At 47.0% G+C, this 25438-nt stretch overlaps 1 long non-coding RNA gene across 1 annotated transcript; it reads right to left on the reverse strand.

Moving 5' to 3' along the window:
* Window positions 1-635: 635 nt before the first annotated feature.
* Window positions 636-23037, reverse strand: LOC123577169. Its single transcript, XR_006701739.1, has 4 exons — window positions 22926-23037; window positions 18929-19232; window positions 3553-3722; window positions 636-1724 (listed from the first exon to the last, which is right to left on the reverse strand). It is a non-coding gene; the product is annotated as an uncharacterized LOC123577169 (long non-coding RNA).
* Between the last annotated feature and the right edge of the window lie 2401 nt (window positions 23038-25438).

Raw genomic sequence — 25438 nt, forward strand, 5'->3', positions numbered from 1 at the left:
CCTAAAACAAACAGCAAATACCACAAGCAACCAAGAAAATACACATTCCCAGAGGAGAGCTTTGCGCCTGCTCTGGGGGGCTTCACGCCCTATAAAGGGTGGATTTCTGGAGAGCCAAGAGAGGCTTATTCATGTAAAATGCAGAAGGAAGCCACCTGCTATGATACTAGATATTTTTCCATGTAAATACTCTCATTTAAAGCCCCTGATCAAACATTTGTACATTTGGGTTTCTTCAACCAGGCTTGCCTATGCTTAGGAAAATCACTTCAGCCCCTAGGAGTTCTTAAACAGAAGCTAAACATTGGCCCTGACACGTTGGTCATTGCATGCATATTCACCTTTTTAAAATGGCTCTAAGCCCTTGAAATGTCAGGCTAACAGAATTCAGGAAGTTACACCTGACCTCTACAGGGCCAAAGACTGGGGAAGGGGCGGGGGCAGACCCGGGCTCCAACAGTAAAATTCAGCATCAACACTGACACTCTAGATTACTGCCTCTACTTTCTGTTTTCTCGGCAATGAAATCCACAAACCTTCCATTTCTGAACCTTTGCCCGGTTTGGGAAGCTGAGCCGTCAAACGGAGCTTTATCTCGTGAGGGTGAACAGGTTTGAATCTAAATATAGCAGTCCTATAGACCTATCAGGATTTATTATCTATTTATGTCCACGTTTGCACTGACATAGTTTTAACAGCCACTGTTTTACCAGAAACCACGCAAACCCAGCTACTGTGGTTTTGACAACGTTGATATTGAAAAGAAATATGTTATTTCTCCAATGTAGCTCTGGAATGAAGTGACCACAAGTGAGTCTGTTTCTTATAAATTTAGAGGTTGTTAAGTGCGACGAGAGGCCTCGGCCAGTCCCCTTGTTTACTAAAGAAGAAGCGTGCTTCATTGCCCGTTGTCAGTGGCAAAGGGTAACCAGAACCTTTGCCCACAGTGCCTTGAACCATGCCGCGCTGCCCACTCCACCTAGCACAGGACGTGCAAAGAAGGCTGCCTCCCGGGGCAGGGAGGGGTTGCACAGCAGGTGTGCTCACGGTTCGGGAAAGGCGGAGGATGGGAGAGTTTGGCTCTCAGCCACCTCCACACCCTACTCCTCACCTGAGCATTGCCTGTTCTACCCAGAAGCTCCACTCACCATCCTGCAGCTAGCTCTGCCAGCGGGGCAGCCCTAATGTGGTAGATTGGTTCCCAACAACCATTGGCACCCAACACAATTCTACTCTCCTTCTTGGACGCCCACTTGAGTTGTAGAGGCTAGAAAGCTAAAAACTACATTTCCCAGACTCCTGTGCAACTAGGGTTACTGATGTCACTTAGCCTCAGCCCAGCAGATGCAAGCGTGTATGCTCGGGAAGGTGGAAGAAGGTAGAAGTAGTCCTTTTGTCGTCTCTCTCAACGGCTAAGCTTATCCGTGGAGCCATTTAGCTCCCTTGTAGCAGTGCTAGGGTCTCTAGCTCCACGGGTGTCAGGGCATCCACTTTGCTGGTGTGGATTACAGCAGATACGGGCTGCTTCTGGAGCCGGCGGGAGCAGTGGTGGCCTCCTGCATAGGATGGCTTCTGGATGGCAGGAACCACTGGCTTCCTTTTCATCGAAGAGCCCATATTTCTTCGGCAGTCAGTTCTGCACTCCAGATGTGGGACTCGTTCTTGAATGGACAACCTAGGCTGCTTCTTCAGCATTCTCAACAATGCCGTAAGGCACTGAATACCTTAGGAGAAACATAGCAAACAAACAAACAAAAAAAAACCACTTCTTGCTTAAACAACATAAATTGATTCTATTCTCTGTAACTGACATGTAAGCAACACATCAAGAGAGGGGTCTAGACTGGTATGCCCCTCACTATTGAACACTCACCACGTGCCAGGAACTTAAGTTGGCAGCCTGCCTAACTCTCTCGTTGAGTCTTCACAAATGGAAAATAAAACTGGAGGTCAAAGGGGTGAATAACCTCCCAAAGTCCACAGCAGCCAGTGCCAGAGGAAGTGAGACGCACCTGATCCCCAACCTGGTTTCAGGAGTGGGATAATCATTGAATGCCCGGAAGCAATGGAGTGTGGGGACGCCGAGCAACATTGCCCGAACCCCTACTCCCAACCCTACCACTAGATTAGTGAACTACTTAACTTCTTTGTAGCTTGGTTGCCTTACCTATAAGGTGAGGATAAAATGGTCCATAACCTATAGGATTGCTGTAAAGGTTAAATTGGCTAATACACGGAGAATGCAGGTGTGTGGCAAATGTGAGAGAATCATTGGCTGCCATTAAAGATATCCCCCCATCAAAGGGGGCAAGTTGGACTTCAAGAAGTGAGCATAAGCTAGTCCCTTGACCCTTTCCAGACATGCTGATGTTCAGAATAAGATGTCAGACTGACCAGAACTTTGCCAATGTTAATGGATTCCAATATTGGCATCAGAGACAGCTGCAGTGTGACAATAAGACCTCAAACTTGAAGTCTCTGGGCCTGGATGTCACTCCCAGTTCTGTATCTTTCTACTTTGGCGACCTTGACCCTCGGTCCTTTAAAATCTTTGAGCCTTTGCCTCTTTGTTTGTAAAATTTCACATTACTATATAGCTCCTGGGTTGTTCTCAGGTTAAATGAGAAGGAAAGACCTGGCACAGTTTGATCAGGCTTCTTTTGGTTGAGATGGCAAAGCTCTATTTAACATAAATGAGCAGAAAATGCAATGCCCTGGTTGGTGGATTGTGAGGAGGGTCCATACGCAGAGCACGGGGAAGTACAAAGATAAGGCTAGTGTCTCTTCCTCAGTTTCTCTTCTCTGTCAGGGCTACCACGTCAGCACAACCTCTCTCACTAGAGACTCACTCACAGCTTCGGTGACAGAGAAACACTGGCTTTAATGTTCTGTCCCGCTTAGGGTGGCCAACTGCCTCCCTTTGCTGGGGACAGCAGGGTTTCCCAGGACATGGAAATTTTTGTGCCCCAACTGGGAAAGTCCTGGGCAAACTGGGACAAGTTGGCCACCCTCCTCCATTCCCAAATCCAAAAGTAAGGCACCGGTTGGCCCAGCTTGGGTCAGCAGCCACCCAATATCACCTGACAGAGGCCAACAGTGCAGGGCACGCTAGAACACGTTAGTCCCTGCGACAAGCCATAAGAGTTTGGGGGGCAAGATGTCCCCTAGGATGTTAAGGGAGGGGGGCAACAGACAGAGGATCCTGTAATGATCTACCATGGACCCAGGGTAGGGATGCAATGAAGGGTCCTATATTCTTTCATTCGCCACGCATTACAATAGCCCCATTTAGGAATGTCTCTAAGACAAGACTAAGGAACTCAACAGAATCTTTTGACCCCAGAAAAAAAATACAATGGATTTGCAAATTGCAAAATCCAAAATGCAATGGGTTTACAATGGAAATCCAAAGTCAGAGCATAAGGTAAAAATCACACGGAGTCAAAATAGTTATCCACCTCTAAGCCTTGTGACTTCACTCAGCATGGTGCAGCGCTCCCTTAAGAGACGCGAGCTGAAATTGGGGCCACCTGAGGAAGAACAGGCTCTTACCAACTGTCAGAAAGTCACTTTGGGACACGGATTTCTTGGATGAAAGGTGGTGGACTAGCCTGCACAACTGAAATAGTCCTTTCTCCCTAGTCCACACGTGGCAGGCAAACATGGTGATTTCAGATGCTGGAAGGTGATGAGATGTCCTGAAAAGATTAAGAGTCTAGGACCTGAGAGGGACAAACAGAAGCATTAAATGGCACCCAACCTTCAGAAATCAAAAATCATTAGGTGGATGAAATGGCGCATTTATCCTCCATAAAACAAAGAGGTGTTTGTAGTGTTTGTTCGTTTGGGTTTTTTTTTTACTCTTTTCATAAAGAACAATCTCCACTGACACTTTTATATTATTCCTCAGAACTGACCACCGCCAATAACCTATACAACAGTAGGGACAGCGGAAAGCCCATTTTGCTGGATGAAGGCACATCATTCATTCCTGTCTCCGGCCCTTTGGGCAGCAGCACACCCAGCAGGGATTCAGGACGACAAAGAGGAAGCATAAATAGCGGGATGCAGGTTGGACCAGAAAATCATCACGGACGATTTTAGTTCCTTTCCTTACGGTAGCTGGGGAACGAGGCAATCCCCCTCAGCTATTTAAAACATGGATGAGCCGCTCCTTTTACAGAGATTGTGAGGGCAGCTTACACCTTGGGTGGGTTTTTGTTCTTCGGTGTTCCTGAACAGGTGAGGGGGTGTCAGCATCCCCAGCTTTGATCTGCTGGCCCTCTCAGAAACCTAGTCTCCACTGAAACCCCTGCCCCAAAAGCCTCATCGTCAACGAAGTCTGGTCGTCTCCCACGCCCCATGCGTGGGAGCGTGAGACCTCCTTGACCCTCTCGAGGTGCTCAGACCACCTTACCTGAGGGGTCCCGGGTAAAGAGGTTACCACCTCTGCTGCCTCTTCCCATCAAACAGCCCACCTGGTCGTTCCACCACTTTCCCTCTCTCCGGCAGCCCCCTGTTACCAGGAAGGAGCTCCGCGGTGTCTGTGGACAGGCCCTCCTACACCGGCCTTCCCAAATCCTTGACCTCTCGTCTCCGTCATTTTTCCTCACTCGCATTCCGCCACCGGGTGCCTTCACCACAGAAAGTGCTCCCTCTGATCCCAAATTCAGACCTTCCTCTCTCGGATGGGATGAGGGCTTCTCTTCCCTTCAGCTTTCTCTTTCAATGACTCCCAGCACCCTACTGAAGTGCCCTCAGCAGTTCCCATTATCTACTGACCACCCCCCCCCCCACACACACACCTTTCTCCATCGCTCCACCGCCCTCTATACTCAACTTGGGTTTAACACGTTATTCAAACCTTCTCCTACCAACACCCTAAATTCCTTGCCCCTTCTTCGATCTCTGTCACCAGGTGAAACTTAAATGCCAAATCCACCCAATGCTATCTTCTTCCCACGTGCACCCAGGCTACTAAGAGTGTTGGAGCAAATGGCATATCCAGAGTGGTGCCATCATGAAGTCATGCTCGCCAGCACTGTCTGGGCCTCTCGCTCTGCCTGGCATCCAACGGTGTCTCCTTGATCACATCACCCTCCCACCTCCGCAAGCACGATTTCAGACTTCCATTCTGCTCAAATTTCCTGTCTACACTCCACGCTCCTCACTCGCAGTGGGTGACGGAGAAACAAGAAGGAGGATGAGAAGCAAGAGGAGAATGTCCTCCGTGCCCACCAAACCCCCTACCCTGCCTGTCCTTCCCACCTTCCCTCCTCCCGCCCAAGGGGCGCCCCTTCCCCCAAGTTCAAGGCCCCAGGCTCCTCCCCATCTTAAAGACCCCATGCTCTCAGTTCAGCCCACTGCCCAACACCTGCCTGCATCTTCAACCTCTCCTTCGCTAATGACGCTTCCATCAACATTTAAGCTTCTCAAGCCTCTTATACCTTAGATCGAACAAGCCCTTCCCTAGCCCCGTGTCACGGCCAGCCGCCACCATACCCGTAGCCCCCACGCACGGCCACATTTCTTGAGTGGGAATCCTTGTTTCCCAACCCTCATCAGCAGACCATGTGAATCATAGTCATCAAGGAAGTTTAAGTTATATATAGATATAGAGTTAGAGACAGAGACAGAGACAGAGATAGAGATAGAGAGATAGAGATAGAGATATAAAGAAGCCAGATTCTGAAGGCTATATATTATATGATTCCACTTATATGAGATTTCCAGAAAAGGCAAAACTATAGAAAGAAAAAGTAGACCAGTGGTTGCCTGGGGCCATGGGTGAGCAGAGATTAACTGTGAATGGGCAAGGAAACTTTTTGGGGGTGACGGAAATGTTCTAAACCTGGTTGTAGTGATGTCTGCACTATACAAATTTGCGAACGTTCAGCAAACTCTATGCTTAAAATGGCTGAATTCTATGATCTGTAAATTATATCTTAGTCAAGCGTGTGTGTGTGTGTATGTCTGTGTGTGTAATTTTTTCACTCAAGCTCAGGTCTGAGGAGACCAGGCTATGGCAGACACAGGGGGTTTGCATGGAAAGAAGGTGAGCCCCGCCCTTCATCCTGGATAAAAGATTCCCAAGTGGGTGGAGCAAAATGGGGGCGAAGGGGACCAAGGGGCACAAACTTCCAGTTAAAAAATAACTAAGTCATGGAGGTGTCACACACAGCATGGGGAATAGAGTCAAAAACATGGCATTAAAACTTTGTATGGTGATGGCTGGTAACTAGACCTACTGAGACAATCATTTCACAATCCATACAAAAGTTGAAGCACTATGTTGTACACCTGAAACTAATACACGATTGTATGTCAATCACACTTCAATTACGAAAAAGAATTCCCAAGTTGGGAGAAAGGGAGAGTCAGAAGCAAAGTAATTCAGATAGTAGCGGGTTCCTAAGAAGGAGTCCCATGTGACCCTCCCTCCACACCCCAAGATTTGAGTGTAGCAGGCAAATGAGAAAATTTAAGAACGATTTCTGGAACCCTGGAGGGGAGGGACCTATGCCCCCATCCTGGGTGGAGCCCTGAAGAATGTGGCTAAGCTCTAGCAAAAAATGGCTGCACTATGTGTAGGCAGACAGAGTCTCAGCCCCCCCAGAAAGTTCCCCTTTCCCTATCGTGGTGTGAGAGCAGCAGAAGTTTCCAGGTGCCCTGAAGGGCCACAGAGAAGCACCACATGTGGAGGGAATGAGGACAATGGACAGTGCAGCAGACATCAGCACGAACAGGTGGCGAGTAAGAGCCTGGCCCCTGCAGCCTCATAACCTTGGTGTCCCATCAGCCTCCAGATTTTCAGACCCGACCCCAGGGAAAGAGGAAAGTTGCCCTGTGTTGGCAGATTCGGTTTCTGCCATTCTGAGGTTCAAACTAGACATCCAATTGAGAATTGAGCAAAATAGAGGAATTCACCTTTGAGCTTTGAGTTGCGGCGCCTCTAGGCGGAGAACTGAGTGAGGCAGCACCGTGGGGTAAGCCAAGAGTAGGAGACTGAAATGAGACAACTGTCCCAGCTCTCCCAAGTGAATTAAACGACCAGGAACTTTGTTTTTCCTAGATTAACATGGAGAGAAAACATAGGAGCCTCTTAAAGCGACAAAGAGAGTCAGTGCTCAGCACTGAGGGTTTTTCCTCCCCCCTCCCCCCACCCCGCCACACCCCAAGTCAGTGCTTCATCCTTATTGGGTGCCAGAGAATGTGGTGGCCGGGGAGGAGTCCATTATCTGGGAGAGATAAGGCTCAGCCTTATCTGAAGGAAGCTGGAGACAGCGTGGAGGCAGATGCCTCTAGTCTGCTCTGGCCTCGGCCACAGCCTTACCCCACCCCGGCGGGATCCAGGGCCCTGGAGGGATCCCCAGGGATCCCAGATCCCCAGGAGGGATCCCAGCCCTCCCCTACAGCCCGTGTGAGGACAGAGCGGCATACAGGGCACAGCAAAAAGCGTCCGTCACCAAGGCAGGAGCCCGACCCTCCCACGGCCAACCTCAAACGAAATCCTGAGTCTGAGCAGGTCGACACGTGGGGTCTCGGTGCAGCAGGAGGAAGCAGGATTAGTTGAGGCAGGAAAGTGGGGCCCTCGACAGTCACGTGACTCTGAGCAAGTCACTTCTCCCTGCCTCCGTTTCCCCTCTGGAAACTGCCGGGGACGGTGGGGAGAGCGGCACAAGGGCGAGCATAGATTCTCAAGGCCACTCTCGAGAGCTGAATTCTGATTCCGTTTCAGACCCGTCAAGCCAGGCCCCAGCCTCGTCCACCCACACCTCGAGGAGGAAAGGCTTTGCTAGGGGTCCCAGCCTCGTCCCACGCCGGGGCTGCTGTTTTCTTTGCTCCCTACTCTGCGTTGTCACACAGACACACGGGCAGGGCAAGTCTGAAAATATCTTTTCTCAGAGAATACATTGATTAGAAGGTTTATTTCTCTCTTCTGCGACGGAGACGAAGGGTAAGACACCAGCACCGCACGTGGCAATGTAACCCAAGCGCTACAAAATCGACTTGTACGGTCCCGGCAGATGCAAACAGTTCCCCAGGCAGATCATTTCCTTCTCCTCTTACGAGGAAGCATCACCCCACAAATGCCTCCACCCTGGGTCTTGGCAATTCATTAGCGCTACCTTCCCAGCCTGAAGCTGTGGGTCTGTCTCCCGCGTCATCTGAAAAATCAATAAGGAAGCAATAGCTGAGCTCCCAGTCCTTCCTGGGCAAAGCAGAGGAGTGTTAGCGAGGCTTATCGCTGGGAAGCTGGAGCCTGGGTGGCAATCCTGAGTCCAGCCACCAACCCCCACATTAGAGGACCCACTCCCGGACACGTCCTTCTCTGGCTCTTTTTCTTTTTCACGGCGAGCAACTTACTTATTTAACGAACCTGGACCAGCCCACTTGGAAGTTTCGCTCCAACCACGGTTGGGACATATATACATATATTTTTTTTTCTAACTTTCAGACAGCCACTGTAACAAAAATTCACACCAGCACAAGACTCCTCTTTTGGCAAGGCACCATAGCCATTCCATTCCAATCGACTCAGGCTGCTGAACTGGATATTTTGAAATGGTCTAACACCCACTTTATTAACATCAGGGCTAATTTCTTTTGAAGGGAGTTTCAAGCCGCCAGGACTTCGATGCTAGGGTTAATTGGTCTGTTTGCCACTGTTTGTCAGAACTGTCTTTAACGAACATCTTCAAAGGCCGCTCGGATTCCGGCCCCCGCCTCGTCTGAAATGCCTCAAATGTCTTTATCAATGCCAAAAATGCAGTGAGTGAAAAAGGGCTTTTTACTTAATTATTTCTGAAAACCAAAAAGGGGGATTCTGCGGAGACAGATAATGAGAGTTGACACAGTGAAATTAAAATGCGTGTCCAGGCAAAGAAAGCCAAGAGGGCCGCACCCCTCCCTGGAGCCAGCACATGGGGAGCGCGTCCCGCCTGGGCCCAGGGCACCAGACGGCAGGGACGGGGGGCTTCGTTTCGTCTCTTGGAGCAGATGCCATTTCGAAACCCACGCTGATTGGGCCGCACGGGTTGCCTAGCAACCCGCAGGCCAATGGCATCCGGCTCGAAAATGCCAACATCTGCCCAGCATTTCGAGTCTAATTTTTAATTCGGACACTTAGGTCTGGAGGCGGGCAAGAAAGTGTGTCTTTGGAAACTAAACCAACATTGGTTTCTTGCTACGATTCCCCCCGCCCCCACCCCCCACGCGAGTCATGGTTTATGATGCTGCTTTTCACAACCCCTCCCCCCCCCACCCCCCACCCCCGTCGACCTTCCTATTTCCGGTTCCCTTTGGGGGTAGAGGTGAGTAGAAAGGGGGGAGAAAGTGGGGCGGCTCCTAGGTAGCCAGAAGAAGAGGGGGGCAACGTGCCTTCCGTTTTAAACAGAATTAGGAACGCCTCAGAGCAGAAGAGGAAAATAGTTTGGTCTCCATTTTATTGCAAATTACGGTCCGTGGATCCACGTCTCCGCCCAAGTCAGGTAAGAAATTAGGATATGTCTCTTGACAACCCCTACCCGATGGTGGGGCCTTGGGGCTACGCAAAGACGTTTGGGACCGCACCTGGGGAGCTCAACACTGTTTTCTTCTCCCCAGGAGAGCTGCCTTACCACCCCAAAATGAAATCAGAGACACCAACTAGCGGAGAAACGGAGACTCCCGGTCCCTACTAAGGAGGTCACTTCAGGATCCCTAAACACAGCTCACATGTTGAGGATCTCGGTCTCCACTGCAGGAAACCCGCACATGCCCGGGGTTCTGTTTTTGGCCCTGGCATTCCTTGGCAATTGCAGCCTGCAGTCCCCGCCGACTAAAGTCCCAGCAATCAATATATTTGCATGTTGTTTGGGTAACAATGCAACAGAAACCCCCTGAGGGAAATCAGATTTGGAAGGAATAAGGGCAGCTCCAGAACAACACCTTTCTTTTAAAAATTCCAAATGGCATTGCAAACTGATGCAATCACTCCACCGGCCTCTGCTTGAGTGAGTACGTTAGCCTTCGCTCCTTCCAATATAGAGAGGTCAGATTACCTGCTGGAGAGCAAAGGAAGCCCTAAATCATTGGGTGCAGGGGGAAAAAAATAGCCAGGAGACGCTGAGCAAGGAGGGGACCTTCAGATCTCCTTTTAGGGTAGGGTCTCTTTAACTGGACAACTTCTGGAGGGCCTTAACTGGACAGCCTCTGGCAGGAAAAAGAAAAGTGTGCTGGGGGCTTTGATTAAAATAAATAAATAGATAAAACCCGTACGCATTCCCCTCCCCTTTCAGTGTAACACCCCAGCCCCTGGTGAGGTTGTGGCCATTGGGTTTTGCCAAGAGCAGGAGATCTGATTACTGTTATCTCTGCTTGCATAACTACAAATGTTATCATTACTGCTCAACTGATACGGCTCTGTTTTACAAACACAAAGGAAGACTGTATGTACCCTTGCCCTCTCACCAGAAGGGCTGATTTAAAAGAAAAAAAGAGAGAGAAGGAAAAGGAAGGGGGGGGGGGGCGGCTGGGAACCGAGAGAGGCAGACCTGCTGAATGAGCCTTTGAGAAAGAATTATGTGATAGGTTGTGTGTGTGTGTGTGTGTGTGTGTGTGCTTTTTTAAAATGCTGCTGCCAAAGCTAAGAATTGAAAAGTATTCAATGGGCATCATGTCAGAAGCACAATGATTTATTTCGCTGGTTCATTTTCAAACATGAGCTTTCCCCTTATTCCCTGAAATGTGTTTTGGGCCCGAATCTTCAAAATGGGAGGAACAGAGGTTATGCAGAGAGCCCCGGGTCTGATTCAAGATAAACAAGGATCCGATTATGAATATGACAGTGGCATATCCCTGGCCTCCAAAGGGCCTCGTTTGCTTGCCCAGACTGCAGTCGCTTCTCTGTCCAAAACTGTGGGGGCGAGAAGCGGGGTCCCCTCTGGCTAACCCCCGCACCCCGCCCCACAACGGGAGCTGTGGGTTATAAGCCCTCCCAGTTCGACCACACCTATGCTGCCTGAGGCAGTCCTCCTGGTCGAGCTCCTCTAAGCCAGAGTTTGCGCGCGCGCGCACACACACACACACACACACACACACACACACACAGCTCTAACTTCAGTTTTTATAGTCAGGAGTACAGGAAATACGACTTCTTTATTTTCCTGGTGCCATCCCACAAAGTTAAAGCCTTGTCACCATTAATTCCCACTCTTCCTCCAGGATCACATCAAAGTTCCTGGAAGCTCACCCAGGCCTGGGTATAGGAGGCAGGCCAGGGAGGAGGGGGGGGATCTGATGTGCAAGGGGGCCATCTCTTCAGACCACAGCTCCCAGTAAGACGGCCTTTGGCTGGCCCCCATCCGCACCACTCTTGGCCATACTGGGCTGCAGAGACGCAAAGGGAAACAAAACTGCGTGGGCCCTCCCTTGTTCGGCTCCTCCTAGAACCCTGTGCCTCATTTTTTTAGCATGTTTTTTTTTTTAATTGTGATCTAATTTGCATACCATAAAATCCACCCGTTGAAAGGATAGGATTCAGTGGGTTGGGGTTATATTTGCAAAGTTGTGCAACCATCACCACTATTGAATTCCAGAACATTTCATCATCACCTCCAAAAGAAACCCCGTCTATACCTAATTTTGAACTCATCCTTTTGCATTCTGTGTTCTAAAGAGGGTCCCAGATGGCTTAAGCCTCAATCCCCGTAGAAATTAAACCCACCCCTAGATTGGAAACCTGCAAAGCAGCCTCAGGCCAGCCTCCTGCAGGCAGCAATCTCTACTCCAGAACCAGATCCACTGCATGAGGCGGGACAGAGAACTCAGATGCCCCCACCTGCCCTCGCCTAGAAAGCAGAGGTTTCCAGGGTTTGCCACACCTTCCCCGGGGCCTTGGGAGGCTGGAGTCCCCTTCTGAAGGACCCACCTGAGGCCAAACTCTCTTTTCTTCCCCGGGGGCTCTTCCCAGTCCTGAGAACCCTGGGCCCTATCTGCTCACCTGTTTCTTCTCTTAAACTCAAAAGGCAAGAATTTGCTTCTTTTGTTCTCTGAATTGTGTCTCCCTTCCCCCAAGGCTGGGAAGAGAAAGCAGTAACTGCCTCACCAAAGGTCACAAAATAACTCAAAGCAGTGGTCACCAGAACCCACCAGGGTTCATTCATCCAACAACTGGCCTGATGCACAGGAAACACACAGCCCTGGTCTTTCTTTAAGAGCTTGAAGGTCACTGCCCCGACACTTCTCAGAGGAGTGCCAAGGGTGAGGCCAAGTGGCCTGACAGCGGGGACCTTCCTTGAGCGTGATGCCATCTCCCCAGATAAGGAGGTGGCTTTATTATCTCCCTTTAAAATTGGGGGAGGTGGGAGACTGAAGGCCTGGGGCCCTGTCTCCTGGCCACCACAATCTGAAGACAGTGGGGCCAAGGGCCGTGCCTGTGAGCTCCGAGCCCTACTTGGGGCATCAGGGCCCTGGGTCCTGATCTACCAGGAAAATCATTCATTCGGGGTTATTTATTCACTTATCTCACTTTCTCAGTTTACTGGCTATAAGTCAACAAGCTTTGGTGCTAACCCTTTGTGAGATCTCCTCTCCCTTCAGGGATACACTTGATTTATGTTTTTATTTCATTTTATCTGATTTTAAAGACTGAGAAATTGGGGCGCCTGAGTGGCTCAGTTGGTTAAGCGTCCGACACTTGGTTTCGGCTCAGGTCATGATCTCGTGGTTTGTGGGTTCAAGCCCCGCGTCGGGCTCTGTGCTGACAGTACGGAGGCTGCTTGGGATTCTCTGTCTCCCTCTCTCGCTGCCCGTCCCCTGCTCTTTCTCTCTCTCTCTCTCTCCCTTAAAATCAATAAACATTTAAAAAAAGACTGAGAAATTAATTAGGGCACAAAAGAGCTCAGAACGACCCCCCCCCCCCGAAGGGTGGCCTAGGACACTCAAGAATCACCACTTGCTCCCCTGGGAGAAGACTGGAGAAATGATGGCTCCAGTCCAGGTGGAGGAGCCCACGACCAGAGCCCTCTCTGCCAGGAAGCGCAGCCCCGAGGTTGGAGCCATTATAAAGTGTCCAGATAATGGTGATGATGCCCACAGTGGCCATAGTGACAGCAGCAACTTCGCTGTGCTTGCCGTGCGAGCACAGTTCTGAGCTACCTCATGCAGAGCTCTGTTTACTCTCAGCACCATTCAACCATGAGAGAGGAACTGTTACTATCCTTATTTTGCAGATAAGGAAAAAAACACAACAGAGAGATTAAAAGTTTGAGCAGTGATTTTATACTGCCTGCCTCGAGAGCCTGTTCTTAACTGCTGCTCTGTGCTTCCTCAAGCAGGGAAAGCCAAGAACGAGCCGCCCTCTGATTCCAGGGCACAGAGATGCCCTTCTCAGCCTGGACTGAACAATGAAGTGAATTGGGGCCTCCCTCAGGTCATGACTGAACTTTTACTGCTTTGTTTGTGGTAGGAAACTGAGGATATCTGACTTCAAAAGCAACAATCTCAATTTTTTAGAGGGGGAAGATGAATCCCTACCTCACACCATATAAGCAAATAAATTCCAGCTATACCAAAGAGTAAACAATATGTTGAAATCATTAAAATACCAGGAAAAGACCATAAAATAATATTACAATATCAGACTAGGGGACACTATTATAAATAGTCACTTAGCTCAAAAATCTTAAAAAGGAAGAGGGAAGCACTTTCTCTGGAGGAGAAACACAACATCATTAATAAAGCTAAAAAGTAAGTGATGAGCATATTACAGACATTAGCCTCCTTTGCTTTGTAAGTATCTCTTACAAAACAAAGACCAATAATCCTACAGAAAAAAAAAAGGCAAAGGGTATGAAAAGTTCATAGCAAAGAAATTACAAAATATATTAAACAGTGTACAACCTTGCTCATAATAAGAACATTCCAAATTAAAACTACCCATCTGGTTGGCAAAGATCTACAAAGATTAGCAAGGATGTAGGGAAACATATCCTCGCCCAGTGCTGGAAGGCATCCACTCAGCCTCTAGGGACAAGCAATAAGGCAACAAACCTTTGATCCTACAATTCCACTTTTAGGAATTTAGCCTATAAATATGCCCACGTATGTAGGAAGTGATTATATACAAGAATGTTTATTGTATTATTGTTTTTAGTGGTAAAAGATTGGAAGTAACCCAAATATCTGAGGAGAAGCCTAGTTAATTGAACTACGGAACAGATTGCTGTGTAGATATTTTAAAGGATGCAAGAGAATGAAAGTGGGATCCTTACCTCACACTGTATACAAAAAATTATCTCAAAATGGATCAAAGGCCTAAATGTAAGATCTAAAATGATCTCTTAAAAGAAAACATAGGAGCCAATTTTCATGAGCTTGGATTTGGTGATGGATTCTTAGATGTGGCACTGAAAGCCCAAATGGCAATGACAACAAAACTGGACAAATTGGACTTCGCCAAAGTTAAAAGTTTTTCTGGGGGCGCCTGGGTGGCACAGTCGGTTAAGCGTCCGACTTCAGCCAGGTCACGATCTCGCGGTCCGTGAGTTCGAGCCCCGCGTCGGGCTCTGGGCTGATGGCTCGGAGCCTGGAGCCTGTTTCCGATTCTGTGTCTCCCTCTCTCTCTGCCCCTCCCCCGTTCATGCTCTGTCTCTCTCTGTCCCCAAAATAATAAATAAACGTTGAAAAAAAAAAGTTTTTCTGTATCAAAGGGTATTATCAAGAAAGTGAAAAGACAGCCCACAGAATGGGAGAAGATATTTGCGAGTCCTCTATCTGATAAGAGAGCAGTATGCAGAATATATAGAAGAACACAACTCAACAACAACAAAAACAACAACCCAATGAAAAACATGGGCAAGAATCTGAAGACATTTCTTCCAAGAAACACGGATGGCCAATAAGCACACAAAAAGATACTCTCAGCATCATTAATCTTTAGGAAAATGCAAATCAAAGCCACAAGAATCCACGTCACATCCCTACTAGGATGGCCATAATAACAATAATAATTTAGAAATGGAAAAAAGTGTTTAGCAAGGACGTGGAACATTTGGAACCCTCATACATTGCTAGTGGAAATGTGAAATCATACAACTGCTTTGGAAAATAGTGTGATGGTTTCTCAAAGAGTAAAACATAGAATTATTATACAACTCAGCAATTCCACTCCTAGGTACATACCCAAGAGAGTTGGAAATGGGTGTTCAAATGAACTTTTGTACCTGAATGCCCATAACGGCATTATTCATACTAGCCAAAACAGTGAAAACAACCCAATGTCGATCAGTAGGTGAATGGAGAAACCAAATGTGCTCTGTCCATACAATGGCATAGGATTCGGTATTAAAGGGGAATGGAGTTCTGATACCTGTTACAACGCAGGTGAAGCTTGAAAACATTATGCAACTGAAGAAGCCAGACACAAAGGACCAGCTGGTGTATGATGTCATGTATATGAAATGTCCGAAACAGACCCATGGAGAAAGAAAGAAGATCAAGGGTCGTTGGGCACTGGGAAGGGCAGGGCTGGGTAGTGACCCCTTAATGGTTATGGAGTTTCACTCTGAGGTGGTGAAAACGTTCTGGAGTTAGATGGTGGTGATGGTTGCAGAGCCCTGTGAATGTGCCAGTAGCCACTGAATTGTACATTGTTAGGTGGTTAAAGCAGTAAATTTTATGTTACGTAAATTTTACATCAACTAACACAAGGATGAGGAAGTCTTCTGTGTATCAATAGAAATAATCCCTGGGGCGCCCGGGTGGCTCAGTCAGTTGAGTGTCTGACTCTTGATTTTGGCTCGGGTCAAGATCCCAGGGTTGTGGGATAGAACCCGTGTTGGGCTCTGCACCATCCATGGAGCCTGCTTAAGATTCTCCCTCTGCCCCTCTCCTCCACTTGTGTGCTCTCTGTCTCTCTCTCTCTCTGGAAGGAGGGAAGGAAGGAAGGAAGGAAGGAAGGAAAAGGAAAGAAGAAAAGAAAATAAAAAAAAGAAAAGAAAAGGAAAGGAAAGAAAGAGAAGGGAAGGAGGGGAGGGGAGGGAACAAAAAGTCCCTAAGATACGTTTTTAAGGAAAAAGAAAAAGACAAGTAGACTACTATGGAACTGTGGCTATACATGGTATCATAGGTTTTCTCTTAAATGCATTAATTGACCAAAATTGTACTTTGTTTGGGTTTTTGGTGGGTTTTTTGTTTGTTTGTTTTTGTTTTTGTTTAAGTAGGCTCTACACTACGCCAAGCATGGGGCTTGAACTCACTACCCCTAGACCAAGAGCTGCTTCCTCTACCAACTGAGCCAGCCAGGTGCTCCTAACTGACCAAGTTTTACTAGAACTTACTTCCCCAGGACTAGCAGCAGAGAAACAGACCCACACCCCGACCATCTCCAGGCTGGGGGGAGAAACACACCCTCCCACAAGGGCAGCGTAGCCGCTCCTGGAGGCCTTGCCAAGGCCGGCCGGCCATGTTTACCCAGGGTGCCCAATCTGTCAGACTGCCACTGCTCCCCCACACTCGTGCTGGGCCGCAGCCGGCAACCCCTGGCTGGGGCTCACACCCTCTGATGCAGCTGCAGAGAACCCATCATAAGCAGCCTAGCGGGGGGACCTGGCAAGCGGACCAACGTGGAGCCTCGTTGTGTACGTTTTCTCTCTCCGCAACCAAAGCCGACCACCAGCCAGCCAGTCTGATCCGGCGTGGTCGTTTCAGCCCAGGACAGGTGCACAGGCAGCCTGTAACGGACCGCATATTGGTACCAGCCCCCAAGTTCATATGTCGAAGCCCTCATCCACAATGGGATGATTTTAGGATGTGGGGCCTTTGGGAGGTGATTAGGTTTAGATGAGGTCATGAGGACGGGGGCCCATGAAGAGATTAGTGTCCTTATAAAGAGGAAAGTCCTAGAGCTGCTCTCTCCACCATGTGAGGACACAGCCAGAAGACGCCGCAGGAAGCAGGCCCACGCTACATACAGAATCTGCCATCCCCTTGTTGTTGGACTGCTACATTCCAGCTCAGGGACAAACAAATGCAGTTTAAGCCACCCAGTCTATGGTATTTTGCACATCAGCCTGAACGGACCAAGACAATCTCTAAGAGTGGCCCAGAGGGAGAGCAAAATGTGCAAAGCTCTACCTGCCCGGCAGGGGTGTGGAGTCAGCATGACGTGGGAGCCCCAGCCCCTGCCCTGCATTCCAGGGCGCCCCTCTGGTGTGAGCGGCCCTCCAGGCCAGGTGCCATCTTGATGTCAAAAGTTAAGCATTTTTCGTAGAGCGTGGCCCAAAGCGCAAGCCAACGACGTCGCCTGGTGCTCGGCTGCAAAAGAAGAAATTTAATCCGTCCCGACACTGGAAGAAGAACTGGCTGGAGAGAACTCTGAGAGACAGCACAGTAGTATATTTTATGGGCACCTTCAGGGATTTTCAAGGATAGTTTTGATGATACGTGATCCTCGCCTCACGGGATGGCTTTTGAATCTAACCCCTGAGTCAGATGGGACTCCACTGTAATAAGAACAGAGTACAACCAACTTCTAGAAGATGAGAAATGGGAACATTTGCTTCCCAAAGTTTCCCCTACCACCTCTCACCACCTCCTTCTAAAAGTAGGTACAGATCGCATTCGTTACGGAAGGACGAGCCTGCGTGGGTTCAAAGCTTACCATGTTCCTGCTGATCTGTACACAAATCTCACCCGAATGACAATACTTATGGAAGGTAAGAAATCTTGTCCTCGTTTTATTAGTGGAGAAAAGACTCCGAAAGGCTAAGCAATTACCTGAAGGTAAATAGAAGAGTCAGTGATGGCCCCCAATCTGCGCGGTCCAAAACCCTTATTCTCCTTGATCCCTTCGCCTTCTTATCCTGGTCAAATCACACTGGTTATCTCACCCGCCTGCTTTCTCCCCCTACACTAATTTACTTCACGATGCAACTTCACAACTCCTGCAGTTTACATGCAACTTCGCTCCTTCTACTCAGGCAACTTCCTTGTCTGCAAATGCTCACTGGGGAGATCTTAAGACCAACCTTACCCAGAAACTCGTTACCACACATACCCAAGCCAACCTGCTGGGTCCCTGAAACTATGCTACGGCATCATGGATCACTCTCTCCAGCAGCTTCTAAGCCGTTCCACTCACATTTCTCGTCTCTTTTTAACCCCCATGGTACTCCAAACACCGCTCTCTTCCAAGACTACCTGCGGCTCTTACTATTTTCCTGTCATTGATTTCGTGCTGGGGTTTCTAACTACCCAATACAGATCCCATGCTTTCATTTCTTTTCTTTTCTTTTCTTTTTTTTTTTTTTTTTTTTGCCCTTGGAATCTGAAACATCTCCCAATTTACCACCATCTGCTACCTTAATTAATAGGCTGTTTACCTCCCCTGTAAGACCTTGTAGCGATCCTCTTGGACTCCATCCCTAACTCTGAGCACATTGTAGGCTCTCATTAGTCTTGGTTTATACTCCAGCTTTCAATCTATTTGACAGCTCTCATCTCCAAGCCAATTTGAATTCCACTTTTCTCATAAGATTTCATAAGGCACAAATACGCTTCTTTGAACCTGGAACAAATTACATCTAGTACATTCCCTCTGTCCACTCCTTTTATAATGTGAAGAGAGAAGAAGAAAAAAAAAAAAGAACATCAGTCTGGGGCGTTTGATACAAAGTCACTGGTTCTTTCTGTTCATTGAAGTCTCAGGTTTGCATGACTATCTCTAGGGAGTTCCCTCTGTCACATAGCACGATGTGGTGTCTTCCTCCAGCCCCTCTGCCCCGGCACACGCATTAGCAGATCTGAATCGCGCACAATGCAATTGTGCCCAAATGCATAACGAAGGAGATAAATCAATAAAGCAGACAGTTTTATAACCCGAACAGCCAACATCACTTACAGCCGGAGGTGACTGGTGAGTTCTTCAGTGTAGAAAACAATTTACCACTTGATTTTTTTTTGTTGTCACATGAAATGGTCATTGTTGCATCAAATGCAATTGGTCGTCCTCTGTTCTTTCTTCGCGGGTCCAGTGCAAAGAGGTGGAGGGGGCAGGAAGGAAGGTTGGCATTTCTTAAGCTCTTCCTGTGTATCAAGTCCTGAGCGAGGGGTTGGCTTCCTACGCTTGATCTCGGTGATGTTTTCAATGTAGCTTCATCGGCACCACCTGAAGATATTGGTAAAGAGGCGGCTTCCAGACTCGCTCCCAGATTTTCTCAGTCGGTAGCTCTGGGCTGAGGCCCAGGAATCTGTTTTTCAAAAGTGAAAAGCTTTCCTGATTACAAAGTGAACTGGGGAAGCACCGAATTCTCAAAGCGGCCCAGAAATGTCCATTTCAACCTTTATTGTCAGTCATTTGTTGGATGAGGAGGCTAACATGCAGAGAGCTTAAATCATTTGCCCGGCATCAGAGAGGAGGGACGTGAAAGCCCAACATCAAAGATGAGTCCATAGGACTCTGGGACCCATCTTCGCTCCGTGATTCCATACAGCCTCCATTTGGATGGGAAATTTCATTCTTTGTTGTTGTAATAGGAGATACCACAGCCTCATTTTTATGAAAGTGAATATTCAGCACTGCCAAAGACATGTCGTGGACACTAATGTGCATAGCTGCATTATTCACAATAGCCAAAATGCAAAATCACTCAAGTGGTTGGAATGGATGGAAGATGAATGGGATGATCGGGAGATGAATGGAATATATATATATATATTTTTTGTAATATTATATTTATAATACAAGATAATATATTTTATATTATTATACTAATTATATTTTATATCATATACATAATATTATATGTATTATTTATAATACAAGATCATATATTTTATATTATTATATTGTTTTATATTTTATATCATATAATATATGTATTATGTATAATACAAGATCATATATTTTATATTATTATTATATTGTTTTATGTTTTATATCATATATAATATTACATGTATTATTTATAATACAAGATCATATATTTTATATTATTATATTGTTTTATATCTTATATCATATATATGTATTATTTATAATACAAAATAATATATTTTATATTATGTTGTTTTATATTTTATATCATATATATTATATGTATTATTTATAATGCAAAATAATATATTTTACATTATTATTATATTGTTTTATATTTTATATCATTTATATAATATTATATGTATTATTTATAATGCAAAATAATATATTTCACATTATTATTATATTGTTTTATATTTTATATCATATATAATATAGGTATTGTTTATAATACAAAATAATGTATTTTATATTATATTGTTTTATATTTTATATCATATATATAATCTATATATAATTCCTCCATAAAAATGAATAAACTTCTTATATCTGTTACAACATGGATGAACCTTGAAAACTTATGCTAAGGGAAATAAGTCAGACACAAAGTTCCAATATCCTATGATTCTGCTCCTATGAAGTGCCCAGAATAGGCAGATTCATAGAGACAGAAAGAGACTAGAGGTTAGCGGGGGCAGGGAGAGTTACTGCTTAATGGGCAGAGTTTCTGTTTAGAGTCACGAATGGTGGTGATGGTTACGCAACATTGTGAATGTACTTCATGCCCCTGAATTTCACACTTAAAAATGGTTAAAATGGTAAAATTTGTGTTCTGTGTGTCTTACCACAATAAAAAAGCAGAGCCTGCTTCGGATTCTGTGTCTCCCTCTCTCTCTGCCCCTCCCCTGCTTGCCCTCTGTCTGTCTCCCTGAAATAAACAAACATTAAAAAAAATTAAAAACAAGAAGAGCGGGGCTATGAAGTAAGCCTCAGAGACTTTCTTCCAGTCGCCCCTAAAGTTGAATGAAAACCGTATTTCTGGTTAATTGAGATCTCCATTTGATCATCGCATCACTGTATGTTACTCTTAGTGCATTTTTCCTGAGACGAAGAAAGGGAGGGAGCATTTTGGTGGGTAGGGGATAAAGTTAGCCTGTTCCTGAGACCCTGCAGCTGCTTGGCCCCAGGGATCTCCCCTTCAGTTCTTGGGGTTGCCCCCCCCTTTAATAGGGTCCATTTTTCAAGGAAATTTATGGCCCCTGCCACACAAGGATTCCTGACGACCATGGCACACATTTTTTTAAATATTTATTTTTGAGAGAAAGAGACAGAGCATGAGTGGGAGAGGGGCAGAGAGAGAGGGAGACACAGAATCCGAAGCAGCCTCCAGGCTCTGAGCTGTCAGCACAGAGCCGACGCGGGGCTCGAACTCACGAGCTGTGAGATCGTGACCTGAGCTGAAGTCAGACGGCCAACCCACTGAGCCACCTAGGTGCCCCAGAAGTCAGTTAAACATTTAACTCTTTTTAAAAAAAATTTTTTAAATGTTTATTTTTGAGAGAGAGACAGAGCATGAGCAGGGGAGGGGCAGAGAGAGAAGGAGATAGAATCTGAAGCCAGCTCCAGGCTCTGAGCTGTCAGCACAGAGCCTGACATGGGGCTTGAACTCACACACCATGAGATCATGACCTGAGCCGAAGTCGGATGCTTCCCAACTGAGCCACCCAGGTGCCCCTGCACACGTTTAATTAAATGATTGTTAAAAACTTCTGTGGGGGCGCCTGGGTGGCGCAGTCGGTTAAGCGTCCGACTTCAGCCAGGTCACGATCTCGCATTCCGTGAGTTCGAGCCCCGCGTCGGGCTCTGGGCTGATGGCTCAGAGCCTGGAGCCTGTTTCCGGTTCTGTGTCTCCCTCTCTCTCTGCCCCTCCCCCGTTCATGCTCTGTCTCTCTCTGTCTCAAAAATAAATAAATGTTAAAAAAAAAAAAAATTAAAAAAAAAAACTGTGTAAAAAAAAAAATTAGCTTGAGATATAATTGACAAATAAAAATTATATACATTTATTTATAGATATAAGATGTACAACTTGATGTTTGATATATATATATATATATACACATTGTGAAATGGTCACCACAATCAAGCTAATTAAAATATTCGTCACCTTACACGGTTACCTTTGTGTGTGGGCACGTGTGTGGTGAGAACACTTAGGATCTCCCCTCTTCGAAAATGCAAATTTTTAAAAACATATTATTGTCTATGGTCACTGTGATCTGCATTAGATCCCTGCAACTTACGCGTCTCGCGCAACTAAAAGTTTGTGCGCTTTGAACGACGTCTCCCCATTATCCCCACTGCACAGCCCATGGCAACCGCCATTTAGCTCTGTGTTTTCTGTGAGTTTGACTACCTTGGATTCCACGTATGAGTGAAGTCATGTAACAATTGTTCTGTATTTGGCTGATGTCACTTAGCATAATGTCCTCCAGATTCATCCGTGTTGTCACAAATGGCAAGATTTCCTTTTATTTTTTTAACAGGTAGTGGGTTTTTTTTTAATGTTTTTATTTTTATTTTTGAGAGGGAGAGAGAGACAAAGAGAGAGAGAGACAGAGTGTGAGTAGGGGAGGGGCAGAGAGAGAAGGAGACACAGAATCTGAAGCAGGCTCCAGGCTCTGAGCTGTCAGCACAGAGCCCGATGCGGGGCTTGAACCCACGAACTGTGAGATCGTGACCTGAGCTGAAGTCGGACACTTAACTGACTGAGCCACCCAGGCGCCTTAAGATTTCCTTTTATAAGGCTGAATAATATTCCTGTGTGTGTGTGTGTGTGTGTGTGTGTGTGTGTATCACATTTTCTTTATCCACTTGTCAACAGGCATTTAGAAAATTAAAAACATATTTAAACCCTCCGATCCCGGGAAAAGGCATTCCATGCCAATTTAAACCAAACGCAAAGTTTTCCTTTGTGAAGGATGTATCTCATCTGAGATACAGAGTGCCCAACACGGATGATGCTAAGACCCCTTTTACAGCTCTGGAGCCTTCTCATTCAAAGACAAGATGAGAACAGGAGATAGAGAAGGGAGGATTAGGGGATCATTCAAAGTAGTTAACTTACTTTTTAAATTCAGTTTGAGGAGTTATGTAAGGGCGTGTTCTTCTTTTTTGGGTTTTTCTAGACAATTCGTACCTCCAAGCAAAATGTGACCGCATCCTCCAGATCAAAGCTCCTGCAAAAGGAGGCCCGATAAAGAAGTTTCTAGGTACATGGCAGTTACGGCTTGCGTGCTTCTGCAATCTGTTCTTTCTGAGGAAGCCAGCCAGCAAGCATCTGCGTGCAGGCCCAGCACTTAGTCTTTGCAGAGGGAGTTCAGGGTGGAGAAGAAATGCAGTGATAGCGGGTCCCCATTTATCCTAGGGCCGTGCGTCCGTTTGATCGCAGCGAACGTTGCGGTGAGGGACATCCATCCCGGGTGGAACGTGCGCAGGCCGATTTAACACCACACCGAAGCAAGACACCATTAATCTCGGCCCGCAAGGGAGTCAACATTAGATCTCCCGAGAGCCCAGAAGAGAAGAAGGCTCAAAGCAAGGCGTTCTAAAGCAGCAGCAGGAATAGCATGGGCTTTAAGTAAACTGCGGGTTTTGTTAGAAATATGTTTGGTCCTCTTTTAATAGTTAACCTGACCCCAGCTCAGGAATCCAAGATACTGAGTAGTCTATTGTGCACCTGGACCAAACTTTCAAAACCTGAATTACTTATAATCTTGGTTTCAGTAATAATCTCAGTAATGCTGGTCTAACCTTCCTCTTTCACTGCTCCCAGATGCTCCACACCAGCATCTATCTTATCTCCAGCAGGACACTTCTGGTTTTTTTTTTTTTTATGATTTCAAAACGTAGCTTGAAAATGTCTCCATTTTATCTCGGAGCAGAAGCAGTGTCATTTGCCAGCCCAAATGTTCTCAGTAACAGTTTCCCTGCTCACTCGGGGGCCACGGCTGCTTCTTTCAGCCCGGCCAGCCTCCTGCTGAGACAGAAATACAACTCATTTAGGTCAATGATTAAATTGAAAGTTATAATATCACTAATTAAGTGCGAGCAAAGACAGAACCGAAAGGCAAACCCCCAAACAAACAAACAAACAAGTTCTTTGAGAGGGTCGCCGCGGCACCTGTGCTCCCAAAAGGTACCCCCTCTATGCCCCCACCCGAAAGCAGAAAGTCTCAGGAAAGCCTTTGAGAAGGCCTCCCCCGTGCCTTGTCACTAGGGTCTCCGCTTTCAATCTCAGAACAACCACTTATTGTCTCCGAAGCACTTTTTTTTTTTTTTTTTTTTTTCCTTAGAGCCTGTGTGCTCATTGGACTGTGGAAGGAACTTTCCAGAGTCAAGCGCATTTCTTGAGACTGCCAGCCTGGAAGGAGCTGGGGAAGAAAACGGGCCCTGGGGGCGGGGGCGGGAGAAATTGAGGCGATCACATTGAGAACGATTCCTAATGCATGTAACTCAGGTGCGGTGAAGTCAGGGGACAGCTCTGGAGAGTAAAATGGCCCTCGAGGTCGGGCATGTGGTAGGGGCAAGGCCAGGACCAGGGTGCCTCTCTGGCCTCACCTTAGTCCTGGCCCTGGATCCACAGATGCCCAGGGACCAAGGAGAGCAAAAACAGATTCCATTCTCCAACAGGGCTTGTTTAAAACAAGACTTGGGGCGGGGCGGGCTGGCGCGTCACAGCAAGCCCAGGCCTGTCCGCCCGACTTGGCAATGAACTAGCAGTTCACACGCCTCAGCTAGGCACGTCCTCCAACCCATCCCGCAATCACCAAACGCCTCCCTGTTGATTCCCACCCCAAGTGGCCCGGAGAGAAGAGCTGGGGCTCCCACCCAGACGCTCTCCCCGACTGCAGGAGGCTCCCCAGCCATAGATAGAGTGTTCCTGCTTCATTGTGGTTTAGAGGGCCCATCATCCCCGTGATGATGCGCTGATAGTTCCCAAGTAATTAAACAACGCTAGGAGTCTTTTACACAATCCTCTAATGACTAGTCTTACCACCAGAATTACACCCTACAAAGCCTAGCTGATGCTACTGTAGACTCTTGGGAGCTACGGAGAATGGGAGAAAGATCCCAAGAGAACAGCGCGTCTGCAGTCATGATGTGGGAGTGGGTACAGTTTCCCAGTCTGGTGGCACAGCCGGGACAGCAGTTCAGGGGTTTCCGTTGGACCACCCCAGCCCCCAAAACCACAGAGCCTCTGGCTAACATCCAGACTGGCAGGGCTGTTTTGTATTGTTTTCGTTTTGTTTAGTGTCTTGGCTTTACGGAAAAATGGTCGGAAAGTACAGAGTCCCACAGAACCACTGACCCTCCCTCTATATTTCCCCCTATTATTAACATCTTGCATTCATGTGGCTCATTTGTTCTAATCGATGCACTGATATTGATACATTATTATTAACTAAAGTCCTAGTTCGCATTAGGGCTCACTCTTGGGGCGGAGATTCTATGGGTTTTGGCAAACGTGTGATGACTTGTGTCCACCATTACGCAGAATCATACAGAACAGTTTTACTGCCCTAAAAATCCCCTGTGTTCCACTTACTCATCCTCCCACCTCCCCACGCCAACGGGGAT

Source organism: Leopardus geoffroyi, chromosome D2 (genome assembly GCF_018350155.1).
Source record: "Leopardus geoffroyi isolate Oge1 chromosome D2, O.geoffroyi_Oge1_pat1.0, whole genome shotgun sequence".
NCBI lineage: Eukaryota > Metazoa > Chordata > Mammalia > Carnivora > Felidae > Leopardus > Leopardus geoffroyi.